The following is a 12,938-nucleotide window of genomic DNA, read 5'->3' as shown; positions in this document are numbered from 1 at the left end:
GAGGACTTGATCTTGATGTCTTCTTGTTGATTCATGATGTGAGCAATGGTCGTATCCATAGTAGCCATGGTCACATCATCCTCCCTTCTTCACGGAAAACCGTCCTCGGTTTTTCCATATGGTGCTCTTCGCGCAGTCCACTGAAAACAACCTGTTTCTTGCAATCAAAACAAGACAAACTCGAGACAATATGATTAGCAGTAACATGTCTCTCTAGCTTGCATATTTTATCCAGAACTACAAGATGTTCTAAATCCGAACAAATGTAAACTCTATGCACCAAAAATATTCCTCTATCATTATATTCGCCAAAGATATGAAAAATAGCATTAGTTGGACATGGCAAATCAGATTTAGCAAATAATTTCTCCTTCAAATTATCGAGCTCACAAAAATCATCAAACTGAACATAGCCCAAAGTATTTAAAGAAGATAGCAATTCGCGTTCCTCTACTTCATTAGCAATGTGAACAACATACTTATAATCAGCACACAAAGAAATAGTAGAACAGTTGTGGCATGGATATAAGTGAAACATTATCACACAACTCTTCTTTATCACAAGGAACAACAAGTAAATCAACTTGTGACAAAGGCAACTCAGCAATTGATTCCACTAATGGTTGCTCTACTATAGCATGAAAAGTGGACAAGTGTAGCTCACCTTGAGAATACTCACCTTCATTTCTCTCAGCACCATTTAATTTACCTTGCGAACTTTTTTCAGACATCGCAGGTGCTTCATCCTCTTTCTTCTCAAGTATACCATTCTCCTTTTCTTGGATGTGCTGATCTTCCTGCAAAACGTTAGTAACAGGGGAGACAAAAGATTGCTCCTCCAATGTTTGCACATCATCATTACATAAGTATATTGGGGATTCAGAAATAGGAGATAAATCACATTGGTCATGCATCCTCGCCTTTGATATGATCTGACTCTCAATGCTACGAGCAAGCATGAATAGGTGCCCAATATGATTATATGTCACATTATCAAGCAAAACCTGAATTTCAGAATTAAGCCCATTGAAAAATCTACGCGTTGTATTTTCATTGCACTCTTTGAGACCACTGTAGATGATACAGACCTTAAATTCATGAATGTACTCCCTAACAGTTCTGTCACCTTGTTTCAGATGTTCTAATTTCTCCCGAAGAGTACATTTGTAATAAGATGTCACAAAGCGTTTTCTCATCATGGTTTTCAATTCATCCCAAGTTTCAGGTTTATTACTAACATAAGTCCACCAAAATAATGCAGAAGAGGTAAATTTATTACTAGCAGCCTTAATCATTTGAGCATCAGAAAAATCATATATATCAAATTCATTGTCTACTGCTAGCTCCCAATCAATGTATGCAACAGAATCATACTTCCCATCATAGAAGGGTAACTTAGATGCAACTTGTTCAAAATTATAGTCATGTACCTCATATGTATCATTTGGAGAAGTCGTCATATCTCGTCGAAGGTGTAGAAGTCGATGTTCTCGTATTCCCTTACGCAATCCTGCCATGGTTAGTAGCAAACAAGAAACACACAAAAATATGCATGCTCCTATCAACTACTAGGTAGTGGCAGCTCAAATATCACACACACTCAAGCTTTTAACCAAGCTCTTACAAGTTCTTACCAAAGCAAGCGGAATGGTGATGTACACCGACTTAACCAAGCACCCCAATAGAGGTTGGATGTATCGATGCCTTGGCAAACACTTGTTGTACGGCTGCAATCAGATCTGTGGAGCTCTGGGTAGGCTTAAATATGTAGCAAAGGGATAGCAAATGCTCAAATCAGAGAATGCAAAGTTGAATAATGGTTCAAAGTCAAGTACCATGCTGGTCCTAGGCTAGAACGTACTAGAGACGTGAGCCTAGACACAAGCGATACCACAGGATAGCACTAGAAACAACTTAGGCGCACTCTGATAGATCATGTTCAGCTCAAAGATACAACTGATTTTTTTAACTTAGGCACACTCTGATAGATCATGTTCAGCTCAAAAATACAACTGATTTTTTTTCTTTCTTTCTTCTTCCTTCTTTCTTCTTCTTTTTTTTCTCTCCTTTTTTTTGGTGCGGCTTTTCTTTTCTTTTTTCTTTTTATGCACCTTCCTGCCTTTTCCTTACTTTCTTTTTTTTATTTTATTTTTTTTTCTGCAAAAACAACTCAAGGACCTCAATGCAAGATTACTGGGACTCAAATGTAAATATGAAAATTACAAGGACTCAACTGTAAAAGTCCAAACCAAAATTAAAAATTATACAAAAATGGAATGCTGAATTTATACTGATTCCGTTTTTCGAAACGGATCTCGAAACTGACACCAAACAAAAATTCACCAAGGTGTTTGACACAACTCGGAACAGGCGAAACCGACGTGAGAGGGAGGGAGTCGGACTCAGCTAAAGTGGGCGACAAAAGGAGATGGCGCCAACCGGTCTTCACGCGTGGGGAGAGTTTGGAAAGTTTGGCCTTAGATGGAAACTAACCAACCTGATTGATCTAGTCTGCAAAACTTCCTCCAAAAACAGATCTGTTATCTTTTCTTTCTCTCCTCTTCCTCGCGCAAGAGAAACAAGCACGGCCGAATACAGACGACAAACCCTTGATGCAACTCAGCAACTCCAAGACCGACCGACAAAAACTTCTGAAAACTAGAAAAACGAAACCCCGACAACAAGATGATTCCGTTTTCCTAGGTCCCGACGACAACAAAGACACGGCGGGGGTGATGACAGTGGTACGAAACGTGACCAGAACTCGAAACTCTAAACGAACTAAACGCTAAGACCAGCAACACGACTCGACAATGCAACACAAAACTCAACAAAGCAAAAACTGATAAAAACAATGCAATGGCACAATATGGCTAGGTACAGGATACAATTTTTTTTGTATGGCAATTTTCTGGTTATGGGTAGATAAAACTCACCGAGCAACGAAAACTCTGATACCACCTGATGAACCCTGAGTTCCTCTTGACACTCAAGGCTGTTGTTGGCCCGATCTTTCGGTGAGTTGTGATAACTACGATTTGGGAGAAACGTTGACGATCCGACTACAACCGTACGAGACGTTGTGTTGCGCCTTAGCGATCGATACACCTCTCCGTGGGTTGTTGATCTTGCCGGTGCAGATCAACCCTATTCCTGCAAGCAAATCGAAGAAACAAGCAAGAACAAGATAAAAGCAATCTGATATTGCAAATAGGAATTTAATACAAATGATAAGTTGGGGTTCCGAAGAACAAGCAGACGGACGGTCTAGCCAACACGCGCGCTGCAAGCAAGTAGCAATGGCTAAACTTTAATCTATCAAAACCCAAGAAACCCTGAAGGGGTACCTAACTATTTATAGAGGTGGGAGGATGACCAAGAGGGTCCAAGGGTCGTGCTCCACCAGATTGGGGTGCACCCCACATGGGCCAGGGTCCCAGACAAAGTTACAAGCCCATTGGCCCAATACAGGTGACGCAGCACCTTGCTTCTGTGATTGTGGCCAAACGAGATAGAATTCCGAGATGAGGCTGGATCCGTTGGAAGGAGGACTTCGAGAGCTTTCCATCAAGTACTCACGGGCCCAAAACGGAGCACGTATGTAGATTTGGCGGCCGTTTGAAATCAGCAATGTAACACGTGGCCGAATCAGATTGCAGCACATGGAGGACTTGATCTTGATGTCTTCTTGTTGATTCATGATGTGAGCAATGGTCATATCCATAGTAGCCATGGTCACATCAAGATAGATTATAGTTCATAATCAACTGTAGAACCTGTCTACACTTCTCCTCTTTTCTTTTGTGAGATTCACTGATGCCCTTGTGCTGATAGTATAAATATGTGCAGTTTTTCTCTAGTGTAGAGTTAATTTTGTTTGTTTCTAGATAGAGATCAATTGGATTCTAAAACTGTGTATTTGTTTGCCAATTTTAGGTAATGGACACCATACCTATCGTCGAGCAAGTGGAATAGGCGTATGGCATGTCGATGTCGGATGAAGATGATCTAGTTGTTGAGGAGATCAAATACTTTTTATGATTTAGTCGATCGCATGTATTATTAACCTTAATTTGTTAGGGAAAAGGTGATCTCGTGGACCTTCCCTCAAGTACCGCAGAAGCAAGGGATCAGTCTGAACCAGTCTACTGGTGAAGAACAAGAAGTAGCAGTGGAGAAAACCACTAAGAAGTTGGAGGATATTCCTATCGTCAGCGAGTATCCAGAGGTTTTTCCAGATGTCCTGACAACCATTCCACCAAAAAGGGATATTGAGTTCCGAATTGACTTGGTACCTAGAACTGCACCGATCTACAAGAGGCCGTATAGAATGGGAGCCAACGAGTTGGCGGATGTCAAGAAGCAAGTTGATGAACAGTTACAAAAGGGATGCATCTGCCCGAGCACGTCGCCTTGGGGTGCTCCGGTTATCTTTGTGGAGAATAAAGACAAAACCAAGAGGATGTGCGTTGACTACCACGCACTCAATGAGGTCACTATTAAGAACAAGTACCCTTTGCCAAGGATTGATGATCTGTTTGATCAGTTTAAAGGAGCTACGGTGTTCTCTAAGATAGACCTGCGATCAGGCTATCACCAGTTGAGGATCCGTGAAGAGGATATTCCAAAGACAGCATTCATCACTTGGTACGGGTTGTTCAAATGCATAGTTATGTCTTTCGGACTCACTAATGCACTGTCACGCCCAGAAATTCTCGAACCAGAATTTCTAAGCTGAATGTGCATTAAATCCCTGTCCAGGACCAGCCAGGGTACACAAACGACAATTGTTGACATACAGATCCACGTCTTACAAAAATAGAAAAGATTACAAATGCAGCGGAAAAGATAAAAGCGAGCTAAACCGGGAAGCTTGACTTCAGCAGCGGGCGACTCCACTCCACAGGCAATCCTTGACGGCAGCGACGAAACCAACTTTGACAAAACAGCTCCAACTAGGAAGATCTTCAGCTCTGGTGTGGGGGAAAAGAGAGCAAGACTGAGTACTACCCACTGTACTCAGCAAGTCATACCGGAAGAGGAGGTATGATGCAGGATATAACCAAAGGAGGCTAGAGGTTCTTTTGCATAAAGCTAGCATTTAAAAACAGTAGTTGAAGGCAGTAAAACAGTTGTAGTAATTAATCAATATTAACCAAACACTGTCCAACGCTACCCCACGTTGCAACAGGCCCAACCAACCACCTGAACTACACCAGTTCATTAAGCTAAACTAGGAATGAGACTAATCACGGTGAATCTGGTTGATCGCCCATAACCGCGGGCACGGCTATTCGAATAGTTTTACTCTGGCCAGAGGTGTACAACTGTACCCACAAGACACGATTCCACACATGTCGCCATGCCCCGAAGTATCACCATGATACTGCAAAGGGGGAAATCGTGACAAGACCCTCCACATAACCCTCCCCTAATCATCCACACCACGCTAAGGTTTCACCCCCACCCCTCAAAAGGCAGTGGGCGGTCCCCTCTTGCGCCGCGGTGAATCCGGCAGCTGGACAACCGGACACCCCGGCCGACCCAACTCCATCACGCCCACCCTCGCCACCGGTGCCTAGGAAAGGGTCGAGCTATACTTCAGATCAAGCAGTTACCCACTCCCGCTTGTGGAAAGCACGGTAAGTCTCCCAGGGTTTCCCGTGAACCGGTCCTTAACTGCCATGGGTGCGACCAGCAAAACCATGCACCCACAGCCCACCATTCAGTGTATTTTAATTAACTAACACCATTGCGGTGGCACCAATCTAAAGCTATGCCAATAGACAAAGTCTATGTAATAAGGTGATCCCCATTTGTGTGCTAGTTGAACTAAGCATGGCTAAGCATTTCCTAAACCAACATCTAGTCATTTTGATACCCAAGTTATCAACGGCATATGGTAAACAATATGTGGCTGAGGAATAGGACCCATCCCACATTACATTGTAAAAGAATGCAACATTTAATAGAAATGCGGGATATTTGTAAATTGGGTACAATATGATCAAACGTATTTCATGACTTGCCTTGCTCTCGCACTGACGAGACCTCAGCAACGTCTTCGAGAAACCGTGGATCGACAAAACGGCCGAAACCTACGCGACAAACAAAGCACACAAGCAAAACATGCTATAAGACTACTGAAACAGGGAACAAAACCATTTTTAATGGATTCTTTGCATTTTTCTTGATTTACTGAGACTTGAATGGACTTAAACGGAGCTCGGATGAATTACTTATGAATTTTAGAAGATAAACTGTGTTTTTACTAATAAAGAAAAGTCCTTAATCAATTTATTGCGCAATAAAGCCCAGGGCTGACGTCAGCGAGGGGAGGGGGTGGCGCCGACAGGCGGGCCCCACTGATCAGCGGCACTAAGGGGGGGAGAGGGGGCGGCTGGCAAGCGGGCCCCACGGGCAGTGGCTCAAGGGGGAGGGAGTGGGCGGCGACATGCTCGGCACGGCTCAAGCCGGCCGGCCATGGCGAGGCGACGACGGCGCACGACCGCCGGCGGTGACCGGCGGCGCGGGGAGACGGCGGCGGCCGGCGCGAAGGCGGCGGCGGCAGCCGAAGACGACGGCGCACGCGCGGAGGGCGGCGGCGCTCACGGGGGGAGAGGAAAGGAAGGAGGAAAGGGGATTCCTCACCGAGGCGATGGCGGCGACCGGCGTGGGAAGAGACGAGCGGCGATGACCGGCGACGCGGAGGCACGGACGGGCGGCGGCGACACCCTAGGAGAAGATGGAGAGGCGTTAGGAGAGGAGACGACGACCACGGCGGCTTGAATTGTCGGCCGGAGATGGAGGGGAGGGAAAAACTCACCGGCTCGCGAGGGGAGAGGTGCTCCGGTGGGATTCCGGCGACGCGAGGCGGCGGCCGGGAAAGCTCTTGCGGCGGCGAAGCTAACGGCGGCGGCGGTTTGGCGCGGCGGCGACTCTAGCGGCGGCGGCTCGCGGCCGAAGGCGGCGGCAAGCGGCGGCACTAGCAACAAGCGGCGCGAGCGCGATAGGAGGCACGGGAGAGCGCGGCGAGTGCGAAAAACGAGAGAGGAAGACGCGGGGAGCGATTTATAGGTGCGGGAGGGGGCGGACGTGGCCGGGGAGGTGGCCGATTTGGCCGGCGACGTGGGGAGTGGAGGGAGAGTGAGAGAGGTGGATTCGAAATCGAATCCCGCCCTCTCGAGCGCGCGCGCGGGCCGGGAGATGCGGGGGAAGAGGCGGCGACGTGGGCGCGAGGTGCGGGCGCGGAGAGGGACGGAGAAGGCGGGCGGCGTGGGGAGGTGGGGCGCCGGCGGTTGGGGCTCGGCTCCAACCGGCTAGAGGAGGAAGACGACCGACAGGTGGGCCCCACCTGTCGGCGCCCGAAGGAGAGAGGGAGGGAGGGAGGACTTCGGGGAGGGGAAAGGGGAACGGGCCGGCCCACAAGGGGAGGCCGAGCGCGGGCGACGGGTGGACTGGGCCGACGGCCCAAGAAGAGGAAAAAGGAGGAAACAGGAAAAAGAAAAAGAAAAGAAAGGATTTTCCTGGGATTTAAAAATTGCACTTTGGTGATTTTTAATTGGTTAAAATTATTTCCAAGGCTCTGAAAATTCCACTAAAAATCCTGTTAATATATTGTGACATGTAGAATCCAAGAAAAATTCCACATGCCGATTCCGATTATTATTTGCATTTATTAATTAGGGAATTAGCTCTAGGTTAATTAAGATAATTTCTTCGGACGATTTATTTAGCCAATTTTTAAAGCAAGCAAAAGGGGGGAAACTTCAGGGCGTGACAAACCTACCCCCCTTAAACGGAATCTCGACCCCGAGATTCGGAAGAGCTGGCGAAGAGGTGCGGGTGGGTGGCCTTCAACTCATCTTCTCTTTCCCAAGTGGCCTCTTCCTCTGAGTGGTGGCTCCACTGAACCTTGCAGAATCTTATTACTTTGTTTCTGGTCTTTCTCTCGCTGGTTTCGAGGATACGAGTTGGCTTCTCCACATACGTCAAGTCTTCCTGGATTTCGATTTGATCCGGACTTGCCTGTTCCTCAGGAACTCTCAAACATTTCTTCAACTGAGAGACGTGGAACACATTATGGATGCCAAGCATGTTGGAGGGAAGCTCAAGCTGGTAAGCAACTTCACCCCTGCGTTCCAAAATCCGATATGGTCCCACAAAGCGTGGTGCCAACTTTCCTTTGGTTTGGAAGCGGTGTACTCCCCTGAGCGGAGTGACACGGAGATACACATAATCCCCTACTTGGAAAACGAGCTCCCTTCGGCGGTTGTCTGCATAGCTTTTCTGCCGAGATTGCGCGATTCTCAATCTTTCCCTAACAGCTCTGACTTTCTCTTCTGCCTCATTTAAAACTTCTGTACCAAACAACTGGCGTTCCCCTGTCTGATCCCAGAAGAGCGGAGTACGACACCTCCGTCCATACAGTGCTTCAAATGGTGCCATCTGCAGACTAGCTTGGTAACTGTTGTTGTACGAGAACTCAGCATACGGCAAGCTTTTGTCCCATGCCCCACCAAAGTCAAGCGCACAGGCTCTCAACATATCCTCTAGTATTTGATTGACTCGCTCGGTCTGGCCATCTGTTTGTGGATGGTAAGCGGTGCTGAAATTCAACCGGGTTCCCAATTCTTCTTGTAATTTCTGCCAGAACTTTGAAGTGAATTGGCTTCCTCGATCAGACACGATCTTCTTAGGTACACCATGTAAACACATGATTCTTGATAGATAGAGTTCTGCTAATTTCTTCCCTGAGTAGGTAGTGTGCACCGGAATGAAGTGAGCCACTTTGGTGAGTCGGTCAACGACTACCCAAATAGAATCATGCCCCGATGACGTCCTGGGCAAACCGGTGATGAAATCCATTCCGATTTCTTCCCACTTCCATTCTGGAATCTGAAGTGGCTGTAGCAAACCTGCTGGCCTTTGGTGTTCTGCCTTTACTCGTTGACAGACGTCACAGAGTGCTACGAACTCAGCTATTTCCCTTCTCATGCTGACCCACCAGAACTTTTCTTTGAGGTCTTGGTACATCTTAGTACTACCGGGATGAATGGAATATTGAGTTTGATGAGCCTCGGTTAGTATCAGGTCTTTTAATTCCTTGTTTTCGGGTACACACAATCTTTCTCCCATCCAGATTGTTCCTTGTTCATCCTCAACAAAACCTCGGGCTTTTCCAACCCTCATGTTCTTTTTGAGCTCTGCTATTTCAGGATCACTTGCCTGAGCTATGCGAACCTGCTCCACCAGCGTGGGCTGTGCCTCTAGGGCAGCCACGAATCCGTGCTCAACTATACCAAGGTTCAGATGTTCCAAATCGCGTTGAACCTCACCACATAGTTGCTCTACCCATGCAACATTGCAGTAGCTCTTCCTGCTCAAGGCATCCGCAACCACATTAGCCTTGCCGGGATGATAATGTATTCCCATATCATAATCTTTAATTAGCTCCAACCATCTTCGCTGTCGGAGATTCAGATCAGGTTGGGTGAAGATGTACTTTAGACTTTTGTGATCTGTATATACCTCACAACGGTTACCGATGAGATAGTGCCGCCAAATCTTTAAAGCATGAACAACTGCGGCTAATTCCAGATCATGCGTCGGGTAGTTGCCTTCATGAGGACGCAACTGCCGTGAAGCATAAGAAACCACTTTGCCATCCTGCATCAACACACATCCTAGCCCCTGGCGAGATGCATCACAATAGACCTGGAAATCTTTCGTCTGATCAGGCAGGATTAAGACTGGTGCAGACACCAACCGTCGTTTGAGTTCTTCAAAACTCCTATTGCATTCAGCAGACCAGATAAACTTTTCTTCCTTCTTCAATAGCTGTGTCATTGGCTTAGCAATTTTAGAGAAGTTCTCAATGAACCGGCGGTAATAGCCCGCAAGTCCTAAGAAACTCCGAACCTGAGTGACTGTCCTTGGTGGGGTCCATTTGGTAACTGACTCCACATTTGCTGGATCCACAGCTACTCCTTGAGCATTCACGATGTGACCGAGAAACTGAACTTCCTTAAGCCAGAAGTCGCACTTGCTGAACTTGGCATATAGCTGGTGCTCTTTTAACTTTTCAAGTACCAGCCGAAGATGCTGCTCATGTTCTTCCTCGGACTTGGAGTAGATAAGTATGTCATCGATGAAAACCACGACAAACTTGTCTAGAAATTCCATAAACACCTTGTTCATCAAATTCATGAAGAAGGCAGGTGCATTAGTGAGTCCGAAAGACATAACTGTGCATTCGAACAACCCGTACCGAGTGATGAATGCTGTCTTTGGAATATCCTCTTCGCGGATCCTCAACTGGTGATAGCCTGATCGCAGGTCTATCTTAGAGAACACAGTAACTCCTTTCAACTGATCAAACAGGTCATCAATCCTTGGCAAAGGATACTTGTTCTTGATGGTGACCTCATTGAGTGCGCGGTAGTCAACGCACATCCTCTTGGTTTTGTCTTTCTTCTCCACAAAGATAACCGGAGCACCCCAAGGCGACGTGCTCGGGCGGATGTATCCCTTCTGTAACTGCTCATCGACTTGCTTCTTGACTTCCGCCAACTCGCTGGCTCCCATTCTGTAAGGCCTCTTGTGGATCGGTGCAGTTCCAGGTACCAAGTCAATCCGGAACTCGATATCCCTTTTTGGTGGCATTGTTGTCAGATCGTCCGGAAAAACCTCTGGATACTCTCTGACTATGGGAATATCCTCCAGCTTCTTAGTGGTTTTCTCCACTGCTACCTCTTGTTCTTCACCAGCAGCCTGGTTTAAACTGATCCCTGGCTTCCGCGGCACTAGAGACTGGAAGGTTACCACCTCTCCTTTTGCATTGGTTAACTTGATGGTGCGGCTGGCGCAATCAATCACTCCTCTGTGCCTTGTTAACCAATCCATTCCAAGTATGACATCTAGGTCCTTGGATTCGAGAAGAATGAGGTTGGCTGGAAAAATCAACCCTTGAATTTCAACTGTCACAGATGGGCAGTAGTGAGTTGTGGTCATGCCACCTCCAGGAGTATGCACTCGCATTGGTATCTTAAGCTTCACTAAGGATAACCCATGTGCACCAGCAAAACGCTTGGAAATGAAGGAATGGGTTGCACCAGAATCAAACAATATTACTGCCGGTGTCGAGTTGACGGGGAATGTGCCCAATATAACCTCTGGTGCTGACTGCGCCTCCTCTGCAGATGCATGATTAACACGGGCCTGAACGAACTTGGGTCCAGCACGTCTTGGCTTCGGGCACTTTCCAACCGTGTGTCCGGGTTTGTTACAATTGAAGCAGAGTTCGGGTTTTTCTCCCAACCTCTTGGGCTGTTCTGGCAGAGCTGGCTGAACTGATTGAGCTGGAATCTTTAGTGAACTCGGAGTAGGGTTGAGACTGTGCTGCTCACTGTTGTTGTGACTGCCATTATGGTGGTTCTTGTTGAAGCTACCCGGGTGGTAGGGACGGTGCTGTCGGATAATCATGGTGGAAGGTCCACCGTGACGTCCCATCGTGAAACGAGGCTTCTGACTCTTCCCCTGGGGAGTCCTGAACTGAGCTGCCTTCCTCTTACGGTTTATTTTGTTACAGTGCTCCTCCTGACGGATAGCCTTATCCACCAGCTTCTCAAAGTCCTCATAATCTCTAGAGATCAACTGGTTAGTCAATTCATCATCAAGACCAGACAAAAACTTCTCCTGCCTCTCGGCATCGGTACGCACGTCCTCAGGGGCGTAGCGCGCGAGGAGGTTGAACTCATGCAAATACTCTATAACTGTTCTGGTTCCTTGTTGCAGGGAACGGAACTCTCTCTTCTTTTGTGCCACAATTCCCTCGGGAACCTGTGCTTTATTGAAACTATGACGAAACTCTGTCCAAGTAACCTCTGCCCCAGCTGGACGGGTCACCATGTAGTTGTCCCACCAAATAGAAGCGGGACCTTGCAGCTGGTGTGTAGCAAAAGCAACCTTCTCTTGCTCGTTGCATTGCAAAAGATTCAGCTTCTTCTCAATGGCATGAAGCCAGTCGTGGGCCTCGATTGGGTTGGTGGTGCTTGAGAAGGTGGGCGGCTTGACACGAAGAAATTCTAGCAGTTTGGACTGAGGAGGTGGAGAACCAAACTGCAGGTTCTGCTGCTGCAGCTGTGCTTGCTGCTGCACCTGTTGCAACACCTGATGGTACTGTTGCTGCATCTGTTGCATCATCATTGTCATCATCTGAGTCTGATTGTCCAACACCTGAGCAATTGTTGGGTTCTCGGGCGGTGGGGACGGACTGTTGTCAGATGCACTGTTGGCACGTGCTCCATTGATCGGCTTTTCGCTGCCACTGGCGTTGTTCGAGTCGCGTGAACCATTCCTTGTCTCCATCTGAAGGGGATAGGTAGAAATATGAGAAAAGGAAGAAAAACAGGGGGCTCAGAAACTAATCTTTCTTATGAATTTAAGTGCAATTATCTTAATCTTGATTAAAACACTGAAAAAGAGGCACGCAACTCCTAATTGAGGCAGTCATACCACTGACACATGATATCGACCGCCGACTAGCCCACAAGCATCAAACCTAAACACGAAAACTAGCAAGCAAACAGACTAAGAAGGCGATAAAGCTAAGGGCGGTGACTCTGAAGCTCGAGGCGGCGCTTGCAAACGAGGGATAGGACTGACATCTAAAGTAGACAAGGGATAGGAACCAATTCATGCTCAAATCCAAATTAAACAAAGCAAAAGAAGACTCAAATCAATAACCGAGCAGGATGATTTTTATGCATAGAACATTTTTCATGAACTCAAATAAAGACACTAATGCAACTAAACAATAAATTAATGCATAGACTAGTTGCATGGAAAATGATGCGCATAACATTGCCCCCATCGAATATAGACACGACCTAATGCATAACCCCCAATAAATTCCCGACTGACTATCGAATAAACTC

The sequence above is a fragment of the Oryza sativa genome, chromosome 5 (assembly GCF_034140825.1).
Source record: "Oryza sativa Japonica Group chromosome 5, ASM3414082v1".
Taxonomy (NCBI): domain Eukaryota; kingdom Viridiplantae; phylum Streptophyta; class Magnoliopsida; order Poales; family Poaceae; genus Oryza; species Oryza sativa.
The sequence above is the reverse complement of the archived record's forward strand: the minus strand, read 5'-3'. Positions refer to the sequence as shown.